This window comes from Dipodomys ordii, unplaced genomic scaffold, assembly GCF_000151885.1.
Source record: "Dipodomys ordii isolate 6190 unplaced genomic scaffold, Dord_2.0 Scaffold144, whole genome shotgun sequence".
Lineage (NCBI taxonomy): Eukaryota > Metazoa > Chordata > Mammalia > Rodentia > Heteromyidae > Dipodomys > Dipodomys ordii.
In genome coordinates, this window is record NW_012267360.1 from 1,214,142 (window position 1) to 1,241,702 (window position 27,561).

The 27,561-nt window shown below is 35.9% G+C and overlaps 1 protein-coding gene and 1 pseudogene across 3 annotated transcripts in view; one reads left to right on the forward strand and one right to left on the reverse strand.

The window, feature by feature from the left end:
- Ctnna2 (catenin (cadherin-associated protein), alpha 2) overlaps window positions 1–27,561 on the forward strand; it is a 1,112,116-nt gene that overhangs the window by 99,587 nt on the left and 984,968 nt on the right. The gene's annotated exons all lie outside the window — the stretch shown is intronic.
- Window positions 17,868–18,778, reverse strand: LOC105997394 (annotated as a pseudogene).

A 27,561-nucleotide genomic window follows, 5' to 3' on the forward strand; every position in this document is an offset into this window, starting at 1 on the left:
AATACTTTTGAACTGAGATCAATAGTTTGGAGGGAGGAAAGGAAAGAAAAAGAGAAAGAAAAAAATGAGATTAACTACAATTAGCATTTCTAACTACAGTTAGAAAAGTAACATGTATTATTTATGAGAACGTTTCTTCTAGAACATTATTTTGTCATTACATTTTCTTGGTTTTTTCTCTTGACATTGACTAATTGTTTTCACTTTACTTATTTTTCATTTTTTCCCCAACAGCCATTTGGATTCGAAAGTTAAATCACTCATCTTTATCTCATTGTGTCTTCTCATAGCCTCCTGCCTCTCTTGAGAGAATGTGAGCATGAATTACTCTATATAGTGGTACTAGCTGAACAGCTGATCATGTGAGAAATTCATTTTTTCTTTTACTGAGTATATTCTGAGACTTGAAAACTTTTCTGAACTTGTTTAATTTATTCTGATCATTTCTGAGTTTAACATTCTAAAATCACACAGCACAAATACTCAGAACACAGAAATATAGCTTGTGCTGTGTAATTCTGTGTTGTTTTTTCACATCTAGCCAATGAAAAAAGTAATAACTTGTAGAGTAGTACTACACTTTCTACAACATTAGGCCTTAGGAGATAATCAGTGATTATTATATGGCTTGCAATGATCTGCTTCTATATCCTAATCATTTTCCTACCTAGGCCAGCTCTTCTCTGAAACTCTCTTCTGAGTTGCAAGAATAGTTAAATCTTCAAAGATTTTTTTAAGTTATTCATTCTGATTAGGAGCCTAAGATATGTTTAACATAGAAAGTATTTGTTTAGTAATTACATACCAACCTCACAATTATGTGAAGTATTGAGAAATCAAACTGCGTGCACTTTTCTATCCTTAAAGAAGATTACTGTCCATCTGGGAAGGGGATTCTAAGACAGAAAAAGTTTGAAAAGATGGATAAACTGCTTTGTTAAATGGCAATTCATTTGTACAACTACTTAAAGATAATAAAAATGATGGAATTGCATGTCCTCATTTCTATGGAAAATTTTTACTGGACCATTACAAATTGAGCTTCATTTCTGTGTTTCAGAACCCTCACAAATTAATTTTCTACTCTCCATGCTAGCTAAACATCAGAATTGGATGTCTCTAATGAAAACTTACCAACACCTTTTCAGTGTAATTCACTTGGATATTCTTCATCCTTTGGTCAGTGCAGTGACCTTCTCCTGACCTTGAGATGCATCACTAGAGTATGGAACATTATGATTTCCATCATGTGTTCCTCAATTCATATGTAGCTATCAATGCAATATTTTGCTTTTTCTTAAATGTCTAAGTTAACATGTCTCCCTTTAGCCACGGCCTTATTTATTTCTAACCCCCATATGTCTTTGCTTCAATGCCCCACATTTCACTCTCATGAAATTCATTTCATTCATGGTATTATCCTGCTTTTAGTTTCTTTTCTTTCCTTCCTTATTGCCTCATTAAATTGGAGCAGAGCTGTTGAGCCAGCATCTTCCTCATGACCCATACTTCCTATTTTTGTACTTTGGTGTTACAGCATCATTCAAAACTTACTGTCACTTCCCTCTTCTCATCTTCTGTACATCCAGGATGAGCACTTCTGCGAGACAATTTTACAGTAACTGATGTAGGTGGGTGTGAGCCAGGTCTATGACCTTCAGGTCTACCTGAGCCCTGCTATACTGTTTTTTCTCTTTATTTTTTTTTGTTTATGTGTCAAGTAGTTTCTTGTGCCAATTTAGTTTTCAACTGTGCTTCCTGAGTCTACCTGCTCCTAAAATCTTCTTGCGAAGAGTGACAATGCATCATAGAGCTTGAGAACAGGGTCTCTCTACCAAGATTTAGCTCAGAGACTTACTCTGCAAGTCATTCTGTCATACCTGGTGAGTAATTCAACTTCTGTGTGCCCTTTTCTTCATCTGTAAGAGGAACATGATAATGACATCTAGTTGCATCACTGTGAAGGTTAAATAAGTTAATATTGATGACAAACACTATCATTCTGGTACTTAGTTTGGCTTGAGAGCACTTTATTACTGTTGCCAGTTATTCATAGCATTGACACTGTTAGGCCTTGTATCCCGCTGTTTCAGTCCTCTATCTCTACAATTTTTTAGTGGCTCATCCATGCTTATTCCATTTCCTTTACTCAGAAAAGGTACACTAAAAAGACATCCCTCTTGTTTTCTGCAGCTCACTTTCATGTTTCTCCCTCTTCTCATCTGTAATCCATTCGTTGAAGGAAAATGCACACTGTGAGCTCAAAAGCATATTGAAGTTTTTCCCATTCTACAAACAATATAATCATTGCCATCATCTCCAGCACCATTTGAAACGATGAAAGAATGTAAAAGAATCTTTTTGTGAGATCTCTATTTCTATCTCTGCCTCTCCAGATATCCATTTTAGGCACATACCTGAATTGCAGTCAACTGTCCACCTCTTTAGGCCTCCTGTCATTACTGGCATAGTTTCCCTCTGTGGTTATGGAGTCACATGGGTTTTTCTTCTTAGTCTGGGCTCAAATCATGATTTCCCCCATTAAATGTCCCTCCTTTTAGTTTGGGATATTCTGTCATGCCAAATTGGCTTCAAAATATGATATTCCTGATGCTAGCATCCTAAATAGCTAGGATTATAGGCATGAGCCACCAGCACCAGGTTTGTTTTGTAATACTTACTCATCTACTTTATCTGGTCATTTATTCTTTTCTTCTTTTAATTATTTTTTAAAGGTTAGGACTGCATTCTGGCTCCAGCTGTAATTGCTGATAAAGTAACAATTAGTCAACTGCCACATTCCAATATCGATTTTTTTGTCCTGAGCCCACATTGCTCCTCTTGTGCATTTCACACTGCAATCAGCTCTGACCATCAAAACAAATCCTCTTTGGTTTAGCTTTTACAATCACTCACCTGTTCTGTCCCAATCTCTGCCAATTTTTGTACACATTTATCCCATTTCTAAATATAAAAACTTCTCCCATTCCACTTTTCACCCTGACCTCTACTGTTCTGGAATTCTCTGGGTAATTTAATCTGGTCCCATGATTTATCTGCTATATTTGCTAATGTGCGAGTGACTCACAAATCTCTATTTTGAGACCAAAACTCTTTCCTGAGCTTTTAGACCTCTTTCTAGCATTCCTAGATATGAACAACCATAGCTATGCCACATTCAGTACCTCTAAAATTAAACTCATTGTATTCATAATTACCATGTAACTTCTTAGTGGTACTGTCTGCCAAAATCCAGGCGGGCCCCTAGGAACCTTCTTCACCATATTCAGTTCAGCCTATTTCTGTTGGTCCTCTTAGCATCTCTGTTTGAAAGTGGATCATATCTCCCTTTTCATTTTAGTCTTGAATCTCACTCCCTGCTTCAGTTTTGAATTGATTTTCTTGAGTAGCCTCAAGCATCACTGGATATCAATGTCACCTGCTGCCTGTTCTGTTAGATCTACAATATTTTGGCTTATTGTTGTATTTTATTTTTCAAATGCATGATGTGAAAATGATATGTATTCTGTAAAAATTATACTTCAGATTTGAACTTTTATTTTTCCTGCCCTGTTGATACATGGTATGATATTCTCCACCATTTGATATCTTTTAAATGACTACGTGTTTCTGCTTCCAATCCCATGAAAAAAATTATTAGTCCTTGCAGACATAGCCCATGGCTGTTATTTTGAGGAAGCTATCCACAAACTCACATAAACTCTAAATCCTCACTCTCTTTTACTTTTCATCATGATCTGTATATACCACACTGTTTATCTGAAATGGTTTCAATTGTTAAATGGTTCTGTGTGTTCCCATATTCCTAACACACATGAAATTACCTAGAATTTAACTAGGTGCTTGATGAATATTCAAATGAGTTTTAGAGTGAGGTACTACAAAAACAACTAAGAAACTCTTCTCAGAACATGGCCAGAATAAAAGTAAGAAAATAGCATTAGAAGAAGGAGCAATCAGGCAACTGACAAAACATTTCTATATTTCCAAATAATTTCTATCATTTAAATAAGTAAATATTAAGAGATAAATCCTTGGGTATAGAAGCACATTGGAATGTTAAACTAGAACAGGAAGAAAGAGAGAATCATCAAAGCTTTGCTGACCAGTGCTGAAGAGCGATGGAAGAGCAACAGTAAAGTTGGAGGAATACGGAAGGAAGTCCTGAACAGCAGAAGTTATCCAAGAGTGCCTGAAAAAAATTAAGCGGCCTTCCATTGTATCTGCCTTAAATGTTTGTGTCAAGTATTGATGCTAAAAAGCGTCAATTTCCCCCATTCTTAGCTAACACTCCTGTCCAAAGAGCAGTGAGCACAAGGCTGATTCGCTTTTTAGCTTAGTCTAAGCTCTATGGAGAACAGTCTTGACCTATAAACTGAGTTTATTCTTATATAAACTGAGGTTATTCTTGTGATCTTTTCTTGCAGGAAAGACTTACCAAAGTATGTTCTGGGAAATTATTTATAATTCCTGGCGAGTAATATGGAATATAAGTCCAAGAAGTGAATGAGATCACTTTTCTTAGTGTTATTAAATTGTAGCTGTTTCGCAAGGTATCATTTCTGTATGGAACTACAGAGAACATCATTGGTCCTCTGATGGTATGATGTCAATCATTTATTAAATAATCTATCTATGTCCATATGTATATGGTTTTATGAGAGAAGAAACAAAACTTCTATTTTGATTTTTTTTCTTAGAAAGCTTAGCTTCCCTAAGTTCACTTCATGTCTGAAAGGTCACTTGAAGTCCCCAGTATACTTTGTAACTGTGCAATGAATTGACTCTCTTCAATATGTTTTTCATTGATAACAATTTTTTCAGAGCAGCTTTTTAAGCTCATAGCAAAAGTAAGCAGAAAGTGCAAGGTTATAACCTTCCATCCTCACATGCACAGTTTTCTAGACCCAGTGAGCTGTAACGTTTGCTACATTTGATGATCCTGTATTCATGTATCCTTGTCATGTAAGGTCTAGATTAATACTGGGATTCACTCTAGGTATTGTGCATCTTGTGGGTTTCTAAAAATATATAGTGCTATGTATCAACAATGATAGCATCATACAACATATAATTTACTATATAACATAATAAAGTTGTACTGTTTTGAAGTATTAACAGAACACATATGACAAGTTGTGGGGGTTGAATTCATGCAATAAGGTTAGACTTTGTTGAACATACAGCTTTGTAAATATATATTATAAACAAATTTATTAGTGATCAAATAAATAATAATTTCCTGTTTTTCAATTAAGACTTGTTAAATGTTTGTATGAATGTGGGTTTGTGTTGCTAGAACAGAATAGTACAATTGTAGATATGAGGTTAAGATGTTGGAGGCTTGTTATTTGGTGAGGGCACCCATCTGATATTTTGATAGAAAGGAGAGCCTCATCCTGGTGTTTCTTATTGAATAGACACTAATCCAGTTCATGAGGGTTATACCCTTAAGGACAATGTATGTGCATAAGGTAAAACCTCCTAATACCATTACATTGACATATATTTTTAGGTAAGTGCAAACATTCTGTCATTTTCAATGTGTATATACATATGCATACTTACATGCATATGCCCAATATCTTCTCTGTTATAGAAGAAAAAGGAAAAATGCACTTGGCTGTTGGAAAAACTAATTTATGGATTCTAGATGTCACACCTATAATTCCAGCTACATGTAGGACAGATTTCATGAGGATCATAGTTTGAAGCCAGCTTGGGCAAAATTTTAGTGAGATCCCATCTCAACAAATGGAGTAACCAGAGTGGGTCACATCTGTAATCTTATTTACATGGAAAGTATAGGTAGGGAGTTTCTCATCCCAGGCCAGCTGTGAGCAAAATTGTAAGATCCTATTAAGGAATTAAAGCAAAAATGACCCTGGACACATGGCTCAAGGGATAAAGTCTACCCAGCAAAAACAAAGCCCTAAGATCAACCCCCAATACTACTAAAAAGAAAGAAGAAATATAAATTTAAGAATTATTTTAGAAGAAGTTTTTAGAAATCCTTGAAATATATATTTCCTGGGATAACCATTCTTATTTATAATGCTGTTCCTTAAGTTTGACTTCCTTGAGATGGACACTTAGGGAACATTGGATTTATTAAGGGATTGTTCCTTGGATAACTGATAAGAGATAGTAAAAGTGTGTGAGCTCATTCCACCTCCCAGGGGAGAGTAACTTGTGGAGTTACTTGAGTTTCCCTCAGGATTACCTTGATCTGAACCTAAAGATCTATTTATTCATATTCTGCAGTCATCCCTAGTAGGTGAGACATAGGATAGTGTAGAAGTGTGAAAGCTCCCAAAACGGCATCCACCAAAGATGAGTTGCAGGTGTCAGCTGTGACAAACAAAAGTTCTGTGGAACCACAGAATTGCAAAAACTGCCTCCAGAGTATCTAAGCATGATAGCAGCATTAAGCGATATGAATATTCATTATGCAATAAACAGTGCAATAAGGAAGCAAACATGTTTCTGAATGGCTTTTGGAAAGCAAAATACAGACTTTTAACCTATGAGGTTGTGTGGCAGTGAGGCTATGATATACAAGTCTCAGTGTGACTATCCTTCATGTAGAGTAGAGGTAAGCGCCGTGAAAAAGCTGAAGGGTACAAAACCCATGTAAGGTTTCCCTCAGGAATACAAGGTAGGTTTTATATTAGATGTCATGTTAACGCTGCTCATTAGAGCATAAAATTATTTAAAATAACATGATTGTTATTTAGGGGATTTTTTTAGTTCAATATATTTCAGATATGAGGCCCCTGTCTGTTGTATGGCTAGTGGAGATCTTCTTCCAATCTGTAGGCTTTCTATTTATCTTGCTAGCTATGTCCTTTGCCATTCAGAAGCTCTGCACTTTAAAGCAATCCCATTTGTCCAACCATTCTTTGTTGTGTTTCTGGGTCTTTATTAAGAAAGTTTCCACCTGTGCCTGCTACAATACTGATGGTGGGAGTATAAACTTGCTCTGCCACTCTAGAAACCAGTATGGCGGCTCCTCAAAAGACTAAAATTAGAGCTCCCTATGACCCAGCAATTCCATGTCTGGGCATTTACCCAAATGACCACAAACAAGGCCATACTAAAGCTACCAGCAAAGCCATGTTCATTGTAGCATTATTTATCATAGCTAAGATATGGAACCAACCCAGCTGCCTCTCAGTAGATGAATGGATCAAGAAAATGTGGTATATATACACATTGGAAATCTGTGCTTCCATCAGAAAGAATAACATCACCTCATTTATAAGGAAATGGAAAGACTTCAAAAAATCATACTAATTGAAGGAAGCCAGACCCAAAGAAACATAGACTCTAAGGTTTCCCTCATTGTAGCTCAGTAACTATGTAGATACGACCAAATAAGATGATGCTATGTGAAATGAACTCCAAGATATGGAAACAAGAGGTATTTAATTGTTTTTGTTGTTTTTAATGCCCTATGTGAAGGTATTTGCTTTTCTGTTTTATTCTTTGTTTTACCCCCTGTTGTCACTATATTTTATTTTGGTACCCTGTGGCTTGTACATATGTTTATTGGAATTGGGGAAGCAGGGAATAACAAAATGGTGAGACAAAGGACAAAGGACAAACCAATGTCTTGTGATACTTACAAGACAATATGCAGGAAATGAGCTTTACAGCTTGGGGGGGAAGATTGGGGGAGACAGAAAGTAGAAGAAAATGGGGGAAAATGGGGAAAAGTAGGACAGCACCCAGGCCCACAGTTCAAGGCCCATGACAAACAACAAAAGGCAAACCAAAACAAGACAAGATGTTGAGTCAGCAAATGATATCCAGCTATGTTTCTAGATACTAAAATCTGCTATCCCAAAACTAAGTGAAAAGATAAGCTTATGTTCTAGAGAAAATACTAGGGAAACCTATACTCTTGTGACACAAAAAAACTTCAAAACAATAGTATAAATGATAAAATAATGAAAATTGAATGAATAAATCAAGGTGCCAACTATATAGAGATGAAACCATGACAGTAATTTACAATTAATATATGCCAATAAAAAGAAAAATGCTCAAAGTTTAGTAACTCAACTTTCAGAAGAAAAACTGTGCATTGAAATAACTAAATATCAAGACAAAGCAAGTTTTCAGATTAGGATAAAGTATGTCTGAAAACGTGAGAAAAGCTTTCTAGGATAGCAGGTGATAACATAGACCTGTGAAACTGATTTGGGAAGTGTCTTTTAGGTCAAGTAAAAGGGTATGAACTCTATGATCCTAAAGTTCAGTTTTTGGTCAACTACTGTAGAGATAGAAGTCAGAGAGACACGTGTAGCAATGTGATTTTAGCAGGCTTTATCATATCTAAATAAACCATATTCTTCCCCTGTTTCCCTGATTCCTCCCCATTCTTTCTCCTTCACTTCTTTCCTCCTCTACTCTTTTCTCTTTGTATATATAATCATCTAGTGGAACTCACTACTTCTTTTTTATTTATTTTTTAATTTTTTTTATTGTAACGATACTGTTTAGAGGGTTTACAGTTACATGAATGAGGTAATGAATACATTTCCTATCCAGCATTGTTAGCCCTCCTTTTATTTTTCTCTATTATCCCTTCTCTCCACCCCTTCCCAACTCCTCCCTCTACCTCCTAAGTTGTAAAGTTAGTTTTCAACATAGTGTCTTGTACGCCTCTCATTGTTACCAGGGGTAACCTGAATCCTTGTTTCAGCATTTTGTTATTTCTTTTCCCCTCCCCAATTTAGAAATATATATATATATATATATATACAAGATGCAGGGTACCGGAATCAAATACAGTGACAACAGGAGTTATACCATGGAAGAAGAACATACAAAAGAAACAAAAAATCACATAATATATTTTAAAAGAACAGCAAGAAAGATAAAACTTCTTGTGACCCTATCTTGGGGTTAATTTCACTAAGCATCATGTTCATATGTTCATATGTACATAGCTTTTTTCTGCTTGTCTGGTAAGATTATCCTAGATATATACTAGCTATTGCAAATAAGGGAAAACATGGGGTGTGCTTGTGTTTCTTTGGGCCTGGCTTACTTCATTTAATATAATTTTTTCCAAGTCTTTCCATTTCCTAAGAAACGGGCAGTGTCGTTCTTTCTGATGGAAGCACCAAATTCCAGTGTATGTGTGTGCATGTGTGCGTGTGTGCATGTCTGCATGTGTGTGTGTGTGTGTGGGTGTGTGTGTGTGTGTCCCACATTTTCTTCATCCATTCAACTCATTAATTCTGGCCAAGATAATAAAGACAAGATTTGAAGCTATTTCATGAGACAATAGTTTTTAAGACAACTTCCATTAGGTATTAATATATAATGATCCTGGCTATAAGAACAATGACACATAATGTCATAACTTTTGCAGTTTCAGAGTTTGGGGGCACACAGAAGGAAGAATATTACAGTTAGATCCTAGTGGACAACTTGATTTTATAAACTGTACTGAACATCTATGGAAACGAGAATGTATCTTTTGTGTATAGGACAGAACTCATATGAGAGAGGAGGGAGACCTAAAGCCCTACAGAGACATTTCCTCTTGTAATAAGATGAATAGTCATTATGTGAGGCTGACACATTAATCTGATGAAAGCTCCCCTCAAAAAAGATTAGGAGTATATTTGGAACTCACACACTTAATATTAACTTTAACACGAGCCAAACAAAAATTTCAAACAACAATTATAAGTGATTAGATTTACAGAGAGAGCCTTACTCCAGTGGTAGCAAATAATTAACCCATTTGGGTTTGTCTAATGAATATCAAATTCAAGACCCTAAAATTTGGGTTTTGCAGTTTCAAGCAACAGCTATGTCAAATAAAGCTGAATAATTTTTATAGAGATACCAAAATAAGCTGAAACCAACCAGGTATGGAAGTTAAAATATTTTTCATTTAGTCCAAATTACCATGTAAGCAAAGAAACGAGAAAGAATAGTTCATAATGAGGATAGATATCAATTATTGTTTTATAGCTGAAATTGTTTTATAGCTGAAGAGATGTTAGAATTAACAGACAAGTACACTTAAATAGCTATTAAAAGTCTACTCCAGATGTTTTAATGATTACATGGACATGGAGAAGAATCTTAAATGGCCTCAACTTTTTAATAGGGATGAAAATTGCAATATATGAGATAAAAATGTACTGGATAGTACAGGTAATAGATTAGACATGGCAAAATATAAAGGTAAGGAACTTCAAGTCATGGCAATTGAAATTTTTCATAGTGAAATTAAAAAGTAAATCCAAACTAGAAAAATTTTAGTAGCTATAGAACAATAGCAAGTACTTTAAAACTGTGAGGTCCAAAAATAGTTTGAATTTGATAAGAACTATAAACTCAGAAACCCAAACATTAAAGTAACTCACAACATAAGAAACATAAGAGAACTATTTCAAAAGTGGTATCATAAAAAAATCTTCCCAAACCAAAGATAAACACTTTTGAAACTATTTTAAAAGCAGCCAGTTGAAAATGTAAAGACATTTTGTGCCATGTAATGATCAGAATCCAACATATATTTCAATTGAAACAATATATGAGAGAATAAAATAGAATAATATATTTATAGTACTGAAAAATTCATCATAGACTTCTACACTCTATGATCTTTTTCTCTGATAGGAAATGTTTTTTTAAATTTTTTATTATAAAAATATTGTGCAGAGGGTTTAAAGTTACATAAGCAAGGTAATAATACTTTTCCTTTCAAGCATTGTTGCCTCCTCTGTTTTTCCCCTACCATCCCTTCCCTCTCACCTCCATAACCATCCCCCGCCCCCACCAAAGTTGTGATTTTTTTTTAATGAAGACAATATAAAGCTTTTTAAAAAGTCATATAAAAGGCAACTGATATGATCACTACGTGGATCATTGCTGAAAGATTTGTTAAGCATGTATTCTATAACAAATGAAAGCGAGACAAGATGGCAATTAGCATTGACACAGATGGGTGAAGAGCAAGGGCTATAAGGGTACTATAGTTTGGGTGATTGGTGTACTCCATTGGTAAACAAATAAAGGAATGGGCCTAGAGAGGTGGAATTAAAAGTTGCTGTGTAACTTTTAAGAAATAAAGCCTACTTGTGCTGGTGGCTCATGCCTCTAATCCTAGCTACTCAGGAGGTTGAGATCTGAGGATCACGGTTCAAAGACAGCCTGGGCAAGAAAGTCTGTAAGACTCTTACCTCCAATAAAACACTCACAAAACTGGAATTGCTGCTGTGGTTCAAATGGTAGAGTGTTAGACTTAAGCAGAAGAGCTGAGGGACAGAGCCCAGGCTCAGAGTTCAAGCCCCAGGATTCCAAAAAAAAAAAAGAAAGAAAGAAAGAAAGAAAGAAAGAAAGAAAGAAAGAAAGAAAGAAAGAAAGAAAGAAAGAAAGAAAGAAAGAAAGCATAGTGGCTGACCTTGAGAAGTCACTGGGGGCATATCCTTGAAGGAATAGTGAGACACTGGTCTCTGTCTCTCTTCATGAATTCATAAGGTCACTCTTTTCTCACACACGGACATGGTTTCACCATCTGCTACACTCAACAGCAATCAAAGTAATAAAGCCGCTCAATATTGGAATAAGAATCTTCAATGCCATGCTAAACAATCTATTCCTTACTTCATAGGTAGTTTGTGACAAGTCATTTTTTTCTGCTTATATGGTGCTGAGGAATTGAACCCAGGGCCTCAAGCATGCAAGGCAAGCACTCTACCACTGAGCCACCTTCCAGGCTCAATGTGACAAGTTATTTTTTAAAGTGGTAATAAAGTGATTAATACAATGGATAAAAATTAAAGACTTCTGTTTAAATTTCATGAAAATATAATTGAACATTTGGGAAAAAACCATCATATGCAGTAAGCACATAAAACACATCAAAGCAAAATGTGTATCAATAAAATAAAGTCTGTGAAAATTGAATTGTTAATGTATTATTCTTATAATCTACTCTAAAACTTGAACATGGGTTGAGATTGGTTAAAGAAATCTGTTGTAAATCCTACAGCAAATATTACATTAATCAAACAGTGCTAATGATCTCACAAAGCAAATAAAATACAATAAACAGAAGTAATCAACACAAAAGAAGACAGAACAAGCTTAAAAGCAGAGTAGATGGGAGAAAAAATTATAATAGTAATTTTTTTTAACTATTTCAACTATAACTGTTACTGTATAAGAAAACTGAATTCTAAAGGTTATTATATTCTATTTTATAAAAGGAATAGCTAACTGTATGCTTTGTATAAAACACTTCAAAGATAGAAGTAAGTTAAAAGGATTGGATACATATACCATATTTCCAGTAATCAAAAAAATGAAAATTATTATATTCATATTAGAAAATGTAGATTTGAGAGTCAATATATCACTAAACATAAAAAGCTCATTGTATTAGGATATAGTTATAAAATCTAGTGAGAATGTAACTATAAACCTAATAAATGAACATGGAAACACAGGAAATGAAACTGGACTGAAATTCAATGAGAAATAAATGAATATGTATTATTATATATTATAAATAGATAGTTTAATGCTTTCTTGGATAAAGCAAAAAATAAATCAGTACAGACATAGATGACTTGAGTAAAAATGTCATCAAGTTGAACCTAATGAGTATTTATAGGACTCATCACAATAACAGCAGAATGAATGCTTTTGTTTTTAAGAAATTATGGAGCATTTACAGGATAGATTATGTGACAGTAAATAACTGATTTTCTAATAAGATTAAATTGTTCAAAGCATAAACAGACTAGGGGTTAATTATGAATATATCTTAAATTAGAGATACCTACCCAAAGAAACCTCCATGTGATTTCATAGTTAAAATTTATCTACCAGATAAGGAAGTAATGATACTATTTACACATAGATCATACAGAAAGCAAAATGAAGGTAGTACATTCAGTTCATTCTACCATGCCTTTTACCAAACTGGGGTTTGAAAGAAAATGATATAACCCCCAGGGGAATATGAGTCATCATAATCATCATCATCATTATTATTGTTGTTATTATTATTATTTTGGTATCAGCACTTGGGCTTGACATCAAGGCTTTGACATATTGCTCAGCTTTCTTGCTCATAGTTAGTGCTCTACCACTTGAGCCTCTAATCTAGCATTTTGTTATTAATTCAGATGAAGTCTCACAGGCTTTTGGGGATGGCTTTGAAACTGCAACTTCCATGTCTTAGGCTACTGAGTAGCTAGTGATAGAGGCATGAGCCACCTGCACCCAGCCAGATATCTGATGTTTTAACAAAGGTGCAGAGGTAGATGTTTTTAGAATGAATAATTTCCCCTACAAATTTACATAGCATATGTAAAGTAAATCTTCATAACTTAACTCATATACTAAAATTTACTCCAAGTGAAATATATTTCAACTGTGATACCTAAGACTGAAAGGTTTTCCAAAGAAACCGTATTAAATGTCTTGACTTCAGATAAAATACAAAAAGCACATTTCATGAACAAATCATTGAATGGGACTTCTCTATAGGAGTAAAACCTTTAGATTTATTTTTAAAGATATCTTAATGACAATGAAAAAAGACTTTTCCACCAATTATATGTATGTCCAAATGATGTGTGTGTGTGTGTGTGTGTGTGTGTGTGTGTGTGTACTGAATCATATTAAGTATGTTTAAGGAGTCCTCAATATTGAGTAAGGAACACAAAAATCAATTAAAGTATAGACAATTTAAAATCATTTATATAGAATCATCCTTATGTAAAGATGGCTAAAGGATGGCAATTAGGACATGAAAATATTTCAACATTAATAATCATAACAGGAATGCACATTTGGACACACAGTATTCAAAGAGCTTAAATTAAGAGCTGGCAACACACCAGCTTTTTGTGAGATGTGGAGTTACTGAAAGTCCCTTGTACTGGTGAAAAAGTGAAGTAGGAAAAAAGTATGTTGAAATATTTTTATGGATTCTTAATGAATCAAACATATCTTGTACTATGTCTACACAGAGACTTATAAATGACTATTTATAGAAATGTCATAATAGTCAAAAAGTAGAAACTCTAATGCTTACTATCAGATGAGGTGAAGAAGTTTGCAAATGCTTCTGCACATAATGGAATGATCCTTAGCAAATACAGAATGAAGCACTGAACACACACCTAGCATAGATAATTTCCAGATGCTTACTCAGAATGAAAGACGGTAGATAGAGTACATATTGTGTAATACCATTTCTAAATAATTGTAGCTTAAAGCAACATGTGATAGAAAAGAAAATGGGTGAGGATGGAGGCAGAGAATGGAAAGAAATGGCAAAGTGAAAGGGGAAATATTTGACATCATGGTTATATCCATGTTTTTGGCTTTGAGTTATGCTTTCACACCAGTAACAACAAACTGAATACTTATGGTTTGTGCATCTATCCTAGAATCAAGCTGAAAATAACATGAAAATTGGTGAATACAGTATGACCTGAAACAACCAGTTGCTTCAAGTGCACAAAAGTGTGAACTAGATATATACATACCTCCACCAATGTGAAGATAGAGAAAAATGAAGTAGTTAAAACAAATGAATACTTATAAGATATTACTCATATGAGGTCTTCATTGAAGTGAGTCATTAACACTATGTCTCATGATTATATAAGGGTTTTTAAAGACTTGAAAATCCTTTACTTCAAAACATGCAAAGATACCCCCTAGTGGAAGACGGTGCTTGTTCTTGAAAGGAAATGAAGAGAGATGGAGTGAAATTGGTGTTTTCTGAAGTAGTCATTTCTTTGTATAAAATGCTTGTTATACTGCTGATATATGTAAACTCCTGAGTGTAGGAGAACAAAAAAGCTGCTCCTATTCTGACTTACATATGCCTTTATCTTTAGACACATTTCACATTTAGCAGTCATCTAACCTTACGAGGAATCCATTCTACCCATGACAGGAATGTCGTATGCTCAGTTCTTACACAGTACAGATATACTCCCCATCTTCAGAAAAAGGTGTCAAATATACATACCCATAATTATTCAGTTTAATGTGTGAAAATATGAAATTTAAAAATGAAGTGCAGATGAGGTAAAAACATGGAGTTCTAATGTCAAGTCTTAAAGGGCTTTGGTGCATAGGAAAGCCTATTAGGTGGCTGGTAGGAAAAGCGGTGGCATTGTTTCTGAAACTAGGGTGCCTTGTTCTTTTCACTTTTCTGCAGTTTGGTTCTTTTTCAGTCATCTGATTTATAGCAGTATGAGAGATATAAACCTTGATATTAGAATCTATTTTCTGCCTATTCGCCTGTGACTTACTCCTGTAATTCTAGCTACTCAGGTGGCTGAAATCTAAGGATTGCTGTTTGAAGCCAGTCTAGCCAGGGAAGTCCTCATGATTCATCTCAAATTAAACAACAAAAGGCTGAAAATGGAGCTGTGCTTCAAGTGGTAGAGAGTAAGCTTTGACCACCAATGCTCTGAATCCAGGCCCAGGACCAGCAAACACACACACACACACACACACACACACACACATGCACACGCACACATGCACACATGCACACACACACACACACACACAGAAAAACAAAACCCAAAACCAAAACCAAAACTCAAAAACTAAAAGAACATATTTTCTGTTTGTGTGTGTATTACATGTGTCAAAGTCAATGAAGTAAAAAATAATTCATTTTGATTTAGTTACATACATAGTGGAGGCGACAGGGGTATTGAAGTAAATGTCACCTCTATGTTACCTCTCTCCCAACCAGTAAATTTCATCCAGTGCACCTAGTACATACCAAAGATTCACTAGATTGCCATGCTCTTGCAAAACCTGTGCAGCTTTCTCCTACAGTGCACTAAATGTTATTCTAGAATCCTTTGATCAGCATACTTCCATTGTACCTATGTTGTGAATTTAGGAACTGCTCATATTCCAAAGAACATGTTTACAAGCTAGAACATAGTACTGGAATGACAGAGAAATCCCAAGTGCAGTATTTTCTACATTGAACACTGGATTGTTTTTTTTCTTTATAATAATCCAACTTAAACTAAAATATATAAGGGAGCATACATCTTGCTTTTGCTTTATGGTCAACAGAGGAAAGTTGATTCAGTTTTAATAAATGTTCATTTCAAATTTCTTTTCAAATATAAAGAAAATGTATTTTGGATAATATATCTAATAATATATAAAATAATAGTGATAATGACAAAGCAACAATGGCTGTGTAATATGCACTGTGCTCAAGACAGACACCATATATTTTCTCTTATCATTCAAGTAATGGGTCTAGTGCTTCAAGTACTTGCCAAAACAATTATATGATAGAGAAAAAATCATAGCTAATAACAATAAGTTTCTTAGAGTTTTCAATGTACCATATTCTTTTTAAACAATGTAAATAATCTGATTTGATCTTCAGAACCTCATGCAGGAAATTCTACTGCCATTCTTATCTTAAAATTGGATGATGAAATACAATTGTTAAATAACTTACTAAGTCAGAACACTAGCATTTTCAGAGCTTAGCTTTAAACAAATCCAGGCAGATATATTCCATAGCCTACACTCTTAAAAATGGTTTCTTTGCTGCCAATCAGCAACTTGATCTTTACCTAGATCTAATATTTTACAATTTAAATACTCCTTATTTAAAAATTCTAACCTTTATCAAACATTATAGTTTATTATAAAATAATAAATGAGCTAGACATCTGTGAAATATCACTTTTATTCTATTTTTATTTTTTTCAGTTTTTCAGAAGAAAGTCAGCATAGAGAATTTCATTTACTATAAACTTTATGAAAATGTCAAGAATGACACAGAGCAATACTGAATTCAGTTTAGCAAACAATATACTCTTGAAAATATTATATTAGGAATTCTTTCAGAAGATCTGTCAAAAATCAGTTATGGAGATTGCAAATAAAATGCAGAATTGGGTACTTGTGGTATTCATGTAGGATATGGAACATCAATAAGTAAACTAAATAGTAGAAACAATATTATATCTACTCTTTATTATATTTTTTCTCATTCAAAATACAAAGAAACCATTGAACTATTGAACAATAAGATACATTTCAATGACTCCCAAGTATTATAGTTTACTTATTAATTGACCTAATTAAATTATATAGTCATTATTTTGACATATTGTTAAGCTGGGCACCAGTGGCTCATATCTGTAATACAAGCTACTAAGGAGGCTGAGATCTGGAAGATTGTCATTTGAAGCCAGTCCAGGCCACACACACAAAAAAAATTCTGTGAGACTTTACCTCGAAAATATTTAGAAAATAATCAGGACTGGGGCTGTCACCCAAGTAATAGGAGTGGCAGTGGCAGTCTAGCAAACACACGGTCTTAAGTTCAAACCCCAGTACCACCAAAATTTAAAATAAAAGAAAAAAAATGTCTTCAATCTAATTGGGTTTTGTGATTCATGCCTGTTAATCTCAGCTGCTCAGGAGACAGACCTGTAGAAGATGGTGGTTTTAGACCAGCACCGGTTAAAAATTAACAAGACTTCCTTTCAACCCTTAAGCTGGGTATGGTGGCCTGCACCTGTGAAGGAGATGCTTGAGTAGACACAGGTGAAACTCAGGCCCTTCCTGAAAAACAGCTGAAGTATAAAATGGCTGGGAGTGTGGCTTAAGTGCTACAACACCTATAGGCAAATTAGAGACTTAAGTTCGCGCCCCTCCGCCCCCCCCTTTTTTTTTCTCTGCAAAAAGCTTTATTTTCATTTGGTCCAAGGCTTGGGAAGGGCTCAAGGGTGGTTAGTTAGGAAGCTGCCCCGTGGCTGGAAGGAGAGGATCGGCTGGAAACCCTCACGTCAAGGGAAGCAATGATGGCCCTCCAAGGCTGCTGAGTTCTGGAATCTTCTCGTCGTGCATGAAGGTGAGACATTCGAAGAGAAACTCGCAGGTAGGCAGAGGTTGGTCAGGTGTTCGCCCATCTTCTCGATAAGCTTCACCTCTTCCTCCAGGAAGTCACAGAGATGGGAGTCTGTGCCGGCAGAACCCAAGGTGTGACCTTCCAAAATGGCTTGGTTCAGGTTCTTCTCCAGGGCTAGGGCGGCTCCCATGGATTTTACAAAAACAACTCAGGTTGTTTTTGTTTGTTTTTCTTATTGTAAAGATGCTGTACAGAGGGGTTACAGTTACACGAGTGAGGCAATGAGTAATTTCTTGTGGAGCATTGTTACCCCCTCGTTTGTTGTTGTCCCATTACCCCTTCCCTCCCCCACCTCCCTCACTCCCCCCACACACACCCAGGTTGTAAAGTTCATTTCCAATATACTGTCTTGTGGGTATCATTGTGGGTCATCCTGCATCCTTGTTTCAGAGTTTTGTTAATTCCCTTTCCCCTCCCCATGTTAGACAAATGTATGTACACGATGTAGGGTACAAAAATCAAGTACAGTGACAACAAGGGATATACCCTAGGGGGAAGCACATACAAAGGAAACAACCACAACAAAAATCACATAGTAAAAGACTGCACGGCCTAGGACAGCGCGGCCACCACGCAGGTTCTGCATCTTCAGGAGATGGTGGCAGTGCCCTCGGGCTTCTCTGCTGCCAACTCGCAGAAGTGTCCCAGGCCATCCAGAGCCACATCCTCACGACTGAAATAGTAGCCCAGAGAGAGGCAGGTACAGGAGGTCCCCAGACGAAGATTCACTAGGCAGTTGAAAGTAACCTGCACCTCGGTGGAATAATTCTGATGAATCTGGGAAGTCATGGCAAGTCATTGATACTAAGTTAACCTTCCCCCCGCCACCTCCACACACACACATGAAACGGCATCAGTTGTTCCTGGAAGAAACAGATGGACAAGAAAATAAGGGTCAGTGGTAGTGAATGGAGAAGAGATTTGAAGGCAGTTGGTGATGGAAAGAGAAGTAGTCCCAGGGTCTGTTTCTTAGAACCACTACTGAAGCAAGACACAGATCCGTGGGACTGTGGCAGGAGCTATCTGAGTTGACACCTTTTGGGAGTCTCATTTAGGGGAAAAAAAGAATTATGAAAATGAAAACAGGTAGAAATGTGAATATTGAAAAAAATAAAAGTCACTCTAAAACCAAGTTTTCAAAAAGCTGAACAATTCAGAAAACTAAATCATATTTGTCTCCCTTACCTAACATGCCTCCTAATAGTTTTTTTTCTACTTGCCTAATTTTGGATGTAGAGTCTTTGATTACCTGTCCATATACAAAATTTTATCATAGTTTCTATAGAACATAATAGAATGGCAATTCAGATTTTTGTCAAAGGGTAAATCGCAATTGCAAATGTTACAACATTACTTGTTTACAATGATACTTAAATGTCTTTTAAAGGAAATTTTATCACAACTTATTATGTATATACATTTTATGAAGTTATTTTTAAGTTCAAATTTCACATTTCTTTCATGCACAACCTTATCCTTCATCGAATTTACAAGTTTCCTGAGCAATAATTAGTCCTCAATACTGTGAATTCTTGGCACTCATTAATCAGTTTGTGGTTAATCAGAGCTTCTTTCATGTTTGCAATCATATTTGTTGGTGTCAGTAGTTTGTACAAATCAACAAGAAATATAATATTTTCCAGCTTATTTATATAATTCAGTCCACTTTCACAGTATTAATAACTTTTATTTGTAAATATTTTTCTTTCAATAAATTCAACTTCTGTATAATCAGGAAGTAAACTCTGACTATTTCTAAATTTCATAAGTTCTTTCATCCTATGGATCATGTTTTATATGCATTAAATTTTCAAAAATTTCATTTTTGGCAAAATGCATTTAATGATGACTAACAAACATTGTGAGAACCTTTCATTACTGGTCTTGCTGTTAGAATATTCCAAAATTTAATTTTAAAAGGAAGAGTTGAGAGTGTTTTATATGAGAAAAAGTAGTAACAATAGACTTGTTTTGTGTTTTGGAGTATACTGCAGTAGGTCAAGGCTGGTAGGATGGTACTGGGAACCGCAGGAAGTCGAAGCTGATCCTCCTTTCATGGCTTTATGTACCCAGTATTTGGAGGGCTTTTCATCAGACTAAATTCTGGCTTTATAGACTTCAAACTCTTATTTCTCTTCTAACGTGCATGTGATCTTGATGACATTTCCACATTCCTAGGTGGCCCTTTCCATATGCTTTCTTGTCATTGCCAGAAGGGTTGATAGGCAGACTGCTACCAAGAGGGCAAAAAGAGAATTCCTAGATACTTCTGTACCATGGGGCTGTATATGTGTATTGTATGGGGGACCAGGATGTAACAGTGTTTCTCCTGTGATATACACAGGAGACAGAACCACATAAAACCATCCTGTACCCCAAGCCAATTCACCGTCACCTCATACACTGCTCTCTGACTTTACCATGCAATATGATCACGTCAAAGAAGGATTTGTCTCTCCAATCAGCCAAGAAATTCTGTTTAGTCCTCAGCCAATTCCTCCTCACATCATTTTTTAAAATCACAACTGGGTTATACACCACTACTAACACACACACACACACCACACACACACACACACACACACACACACACACACACATGCCAGGCCTTGACCACTAGGAATTAGTTGGTTAAGTCTGATACAGAGGCAAGATTGGGCACTTTATGCTCATATCCTTATCCTTTGAACAGCAACCAATAAGGCCTTCCATGGCTTATTTTTTCTTTCAAAACATTTTACTTTGTTTGAATTTCCTAAGATATGCATTTTTTTCTGTGTATCTCGAATAGTTTGGGCTTGAATTTTGTTATATGTTCCTTTATTCCCCAGCTATTTATTTTCCTTGTAAACATTTCTGTTTCTATGATAGTTACATGGTTGCTTCCATGTAATTTAACATCCAGAATAAGCTATTAGATTGATGTGTTTGGGGCTTGTTTGAGGTATTGGAGTTTAATTACTTTGTCAGTACAATGTTTATTTCACTGATGAGATACAATTTATCTATGCCATATATAAGCCTCTTTTTTGTGTATTTGCAGGTCCTGGGGTTTTAACTCAGGGCCTGGGTATTATCCATGAGCATTTTTTATTCATTTTTACTCATTCTGCCATTTGAACCACAATTATATTTCTGGCTTTTTGGTAGTTAATTGAAGATATGTGTCTGATGGACTTTACAGCCTACACTGGCTTTGAACAACAATCCTCAGATCTCAGCCTCCTCAGTAGCTAGGAATACAGGTATGAGGCACCATCACCATGCCAAGATAAGCCTTTTAAACTCTGAATGAGATCCATAGGCTCATCTTGTAATCCTAACTACTTACGAGATGGAGGCTCGGAGGACTGAGTGTGAGACTAATCTGAACAAGAAGTTCATGTGATCCTCTCTCAATAAATAGCTGAGTGCAGCTGTGTTAACTGTTACCCCAGCTACTCAGGAGGCTGAGTTTGAGAGGCTTGCTGTTCTATGGCTACTGTTTTGTGGCAGCTCAATCACAAATGCTTGCAAGGCCTTATTTCAATACAAAAACAAAAACAAAAAACAGCATTAATTCATGTACCAGGTATCACAGCTATGGAAGGTGGGAAGCATAAATAAAGTCACGACAGCCATTATTTTCACAATAAAAAAAGATGGACTCAAGAAAAAAAAAAAAAGAGATGACAGCCAGACTAGGGGGGAGGGAAGCCAGACATTGCCTCAAAAAAAAGCAAGAGGAGAAAAAGGATGGAGGCATAAATCAAGAGGTAGAGCATCTGCCTCACCAATATAGAGAATTGAGTCCAACCCCCAGTGCCACTAGACAACGTGTGTACCTAGTTGGAATGCTGGCCTCCATACCTTCTGTGTCTGCTTTGAGATGAGCTGATGGGAGTATAACAGGAATGGTGCTGCTGTGTGTACACAGATCCTCTCACACAGAGTGCTAATTGAGTATTGTTCCAGCATTACATTTAGTTCAACATTCACTGGAGCAATGCTAGCAGAACTTTGATCACACAGCTCTCTCCATTATGGAGGACTTGTTGCTTAGCATTGGCAGCAGTGGGCCCTGCTGACATCATTTATTTCAGATTTCCAATTTCTGTCCTTTATTATTTTCCAAAAGGTGATTTTCACTTTACACCTTGAGTTGTTTTGACACAAGATTTGAATCTCAAGATTTAAAACAGCTTATTTGAAGTTCCTTAGTATTGTGGGTAAATGGATATCATTAAGGAAGTGTTTGAACATAGCCCCATATTTCAATAGATGTGTCATAAAAAGACACTCCTGCTGCCATTACCGCTCCACTCACATTAAGTGGCTCAGACAGATCCTGCATCTCATAATCTCACTGATGTGAAAGTAAGTACATCTCATGTAAGAGGTAGAAAATTTACTCAGCAATATTGTGCTTAGAGCCAGACTTAAAATGTATGAAGAAATGATATTTTTTTAGTGATTCACGACTTTCAGTTAAAATTTCACTTGCTTTTTCTTTAAAGGCCTCCCTCCCTCTCTCTCTCCCTCTCTCCCTCCCTCCCTCTCCCCCTCCCTCTCCCCTCCCTTTCCTCCCCTTCCCTTCTTCTCCCTTCCCCTTCCCTGTCTTCCCTTCCTCTCCCCTTTGACCCCCTCTCCTCCCCTTCATCCTTTCTTCCCTATTCAAAAGATAACAATATGCAATCTGTATGTCAAAAGAGATTCTATATTGTGTGCCATTTTGCCTACTAAGTGGAAATTATCTTTAACATGATAGGCTCTGAGTGGACTCTCATGGTCTATGAGATTGAATCTTCAGCAGCAAAATGTTTACAGTCAGGATAGTTTAAAAATGTATTTATTACAACTGGGTATGAAGATGACATGAGGAACCTGAATGACAATTGTTGATCAATAGGAAATTTGGGGATAGGGAAAGAGAAAGCAGCAAAGGAGGTTATTAAAATTAAAATGTCATATGTGCATATCTGAAATGCAAAAAATAAAAATAAGAAAATGCATTTTTCTATTTTTGTAGCTCCATATTCTTCAGTAGCTACTCATCAAAGGCAATTTCCAAACTTGCTATCACAGTTTGGAAATCTATCCACACTAGCCTCTGCCTAGTTCTCTTCCTTTCCTCCCCAAAGTGTCACTTTGTGAGTCCCTTCTTTGAACTGCTCTCAGTGCTCAAGGACACCATGCTCACTGTTGCATCTGTTCTATTGGGGTGCTCCTCATTGTCTGGAATATCTTTGGCCTACTTGCTTTTCACCTTGGAATTTCCTGCTTTCCTGTTAGGATTGTGGAAGCATCTCCTTGTAAGTAAAACCTCTCACAGTCCTTGCTCACCAATCAGTAAACACCATGAAGAATGTCTTGCATTAAGAAAAAGGGTAAGGCCTTATTCATGTCAGTGCGCAGTGCCTAGAGAGACAGATATGCTCAGTTAAAAGTGTCATGGGCTACAAATATGCTGAAATGTAATAACTCTTCTTTCATGTATCAAAGGCTAGATTATTTACCCTCACAGATGGGCCAGCGACAAAAATCAACACGAATTGATCTTGAATTTTGAGTCATCAGATTTATTGTCCATGTCAGCCATGGGCACACTTAATGGAGGCAGGCATTTACTCATGCACAGAATCAGGTCATCAGATTGGGATCCAGGCTTGGACAATCTAGATCACGAAATGCTGAATAGTAGATTAGAATTAACTTTTGTGAAGATGGCATCATGCAGCAGAAAGTAAGCCATGAGTACTGAGGAAATAGCTTTGCAGAAGTCCATCTGGATGCCTCCTATCCACATCCACCTTTTGTTAAATGAACGAATATATCGATCTCCTCACTGTGATGGTATTCCACAACTGCCTTACATTTTTTTACATATGTGAGCGAAGTTACTGTTGTGACCAGTCTCTATGAGGTGGTGCATGTGTTTCAGAAAAGAATAGGCTCACCCTATTTTCATTGCCCCCTTATGTATTTTTTCTAACCCTGCTTGAAGAGCATAGTGTCAGAAAGTTAGAAAGAAGCAGGAGATGGAAGAGGGAAGAAAGGAGATGAATGAAGAGTTAAAGAAAGACCAGTAGAGTCTGTTGTATCAAGATAATGCTGTGCCTTTTTCTCTGACTTCCTTTGTCTCACATAAGGTCACAGAGGGACATGCTCATAGCCATGGAAATCATGGAGCAGGAAGAATGAATCAGGCTTGTACTCAGGATCTGTGCATTGTCCCTGAGCTCTTTTGTTAAAGCCTATGACTCTACCACTTTGAGCCACAGTGTCACTTCCAATGTGAAATATTCACTTCAAGTTTTTCTGATGATGAGACTGGAGTGATGGGTTGACCAATTAAAGACTCATGTTTAGCTTTATGTAGATACAGGTGACTATATACAGAAAGATAGATAGATAGACAGACATATACATACATACATACATACATACATAGATGTACTTCTATTATTTGAGAGGGTCTAGAAGAAATGGGTACATCTAGCACTAAAATAAAAAAGTATGGCTCTTTGGAGACATGTTTGATTCAGAAATCACTGTCATGGAGACACATCTCGTATAATATAATAGAAATGTGCCAATATAAGGAATTCCCTATGGCCAAGGCTGGGCAGGCTGGAGCCATAAAATGAAGTAGTATTGCCTTAAAATCTGAAGTATGGAATAAATATCCATAAACCTAAAGTGATATAAGTACACAATTGAATAAATAGGCAAAAACCAGGGAGAACATATAAATACTCCCCTTAAGAAAACTTTTAGTACTTTATGTAACATCACTTCCTATTTATTAAGCACATTCTGAGTTTCTGTAAAGATTGCAGTATGGAAGACTGGGAATCATTTTACCAAGGAGGTATCTACCAAATAACACCTTATCCAGATGATCATATTTAATGTATATGCTGATAAGTCATGTTTATAGATTATATGACAATAACATTTTCCATGGTTTTCTTCTCATAAACTCATCCCAAGTTCAATCATGAGAAAACATGAGGCAAGTTTTAAATGAGGTGAAAGCTACAAAAACTGAATAGCACTTCAAAAAACTGGCAAGGTCATAAAAAATGAGGAATGTTTGAGAAACTCACATCTTGGATGATCCTAAAGCAAGTTGAACGTGTAATGAGATTTTCTAGAATAGATCTTGGGACTGAAAAAGGATTTGGGGCTGAAGCTGAGAAAATTTGAATGAAGTATGTCCTTAAGTTAAGCAAATAAAACAGTAGAACAAAAATAAATGCTCCTCAAGATTGGCAAAATCCTTTGCTATCTTCTCCAGTGTTTAAGATAAATTTGATGACGGACTCCATTTTAGTCTTCAACAATTAGTGATCCAGTGTCCAAAATTGGTCTCACTTTTTCAGCTTCCTTATAAAATCCCCTGTATACTCCTATTTCTGTGAGTTTTCTAATTTTTCAATCTGAATACATCACAAAGAGGACATTCAAAACAAGTACAGAGTCTGACTTTTTGAAAGAAAGTAATAGCTCTTAACTAGAAAACAAAACTTCATTTAATATAATTAAAATTATGATAAAATCATGGAGATTTGTTAAATGACACTTAAAATCCTTTGGTAAAAATAGTCATCTGAATGATGTTTTAAAAAATGTTGCAATAGAGCTAGTATATGTCTGGGACAAGCAGAAAAGGTCAAAAGCTATGTACATATGACCAGATAAGATGATGTTAAGCAAAATGAACCCCAAGATAGGGACATATGTCTTTTTTTTTCTTGCTTGCTATTGTTCCTAATGTATTTATAATGTACCCTGTGATTTTTTTCTTTCTTTGTTTGTTCCTCCCCCATGGTATAACCACTGTTTTTACTGTATTTGATGTTGGTGCCCTGCATCGTGTATATACACTTCTCTAGCTTGGGGAGGGGAAGGGAAAAAACAAAATGCTTAAATAGGAATAAAAACCAGTGTAACAATGAGATGTACATGACACTATGTTAAAAAATGAACTTTACAATTTAGGCTGATGGGGGGGATAAGGGAGGTTTGTAGTTGTGAAGGTGGGAGGGAAGGGAGGAAAACAAAGGAGGTAACAATGCTTGATAGAAATGTACTCATTACTTTGCTCATGTAACTGTAATCCCTCTGTACAGTATTTTTACAATAAAAATGTAGTTAAAATGTTGTAATCAGTTTGTTAGGAAAGTTAAGTGCTTAACAGACATCTACCCCTTCATTTCAGTTTATCCCAGTAAAAAATGTTTGAAACACACATTTCTATTTAGGAGGATTGTTCCTTGAGGTGACTCAGAGACCCAGACACTTTTATCTGATGACGGAACCATCTTGTGTGACCTTGAATTCCTTCCTTTCCAGTCTCCCAAATGCAGACAGGAGTAGGCAGGAGTGGGAGGAAGATCATGATGGAGAATGTTTAGTGGCCAGGTTGATGACTTGCTTTACTCCTACTCTCACTCCATATATAAAACTGAAATGTTTTGAAGAATAGATCGAAACTAGTGTGTGAGGAAGTGTTACCATTTTTTTGAATAACATCTCTTTTCCCTTAACCACTGATTCTATAAGTCATCAGAAATAAACATGTAGCCATGACTAACCCTAGAGTTCAATAAATATTACAGGAAATAGCCTTAGTAGATTTTTATTGTTTGGAAATAAATGAGTCTTTTAAGAGGTGCTAAATATCCATGATTCATAGTTTTGGTTTATTTTTATTTTTATTTTTTTGTGTTTTTCCATTACAAAGAAAAGTCAGTGATTATTTTAGAGCTAATAACTACAGGTTTACTAGTGCCTACAAAGACTGTCTGTATTATGTGGCGTTGCCATTTTCCGACAGTAGTGAGGCATGTGTATGCTCACTAACTTGTGTACATGGTGATGAGGCATGCCGTGCATTTCCAAGATGATCCAGGTAGACTGGAGTAAGTGCATCTGTAGAGTCAGGTGGTTTTCAAAGAGCTTTAACAGGCAAGGAAATTGAGCCAGATGAATCAGCTTTCTGTGCTTGTATACTGTTGTAAAATTGTCGCCCACAGACTCCATTCACATAGGCACAAGAGCTATATGCATCTGACCATATAAAATAATATTATCAAAATTAACTGCAGGAAATGGAAAGGAGGTTTTTTGGTTACTGTTTTTGTTTTCATCTCTTTTTGTTTGTTCATTAATATTTCTTTGGTAGGAGAGGGGAGAAGGCACAGATATAGTGGGACAAAGAATGAACAAATACAGCAGTAGTACTCACTGGATACTATGTTGAAAGTGAGCTATGCTATGGGGGGTGGTGGGAGGAAAAACTTGGAGAAAGCGAGGGAAAGTGGGACATTGTTCACAAAGAAAAGTACCCTTTATCTGAATTATGTAACTATAACCCTTCTCTACATCACCTTTGCAATAGCAAACAAAATAACAATAAAAAAGAATGAGAATCTCATGCTGAAAGAACATAAGCTGCAATTTGCCTGGATTGACACAAAATGTCTTGTATTCATTACAGTTATACTTCAGCCTGTTATGTATGCACTCCAGAATCAAAATGGCAATTGGAAAAAATGACTAAATCTTAGAATATAGGTTTTACTTTA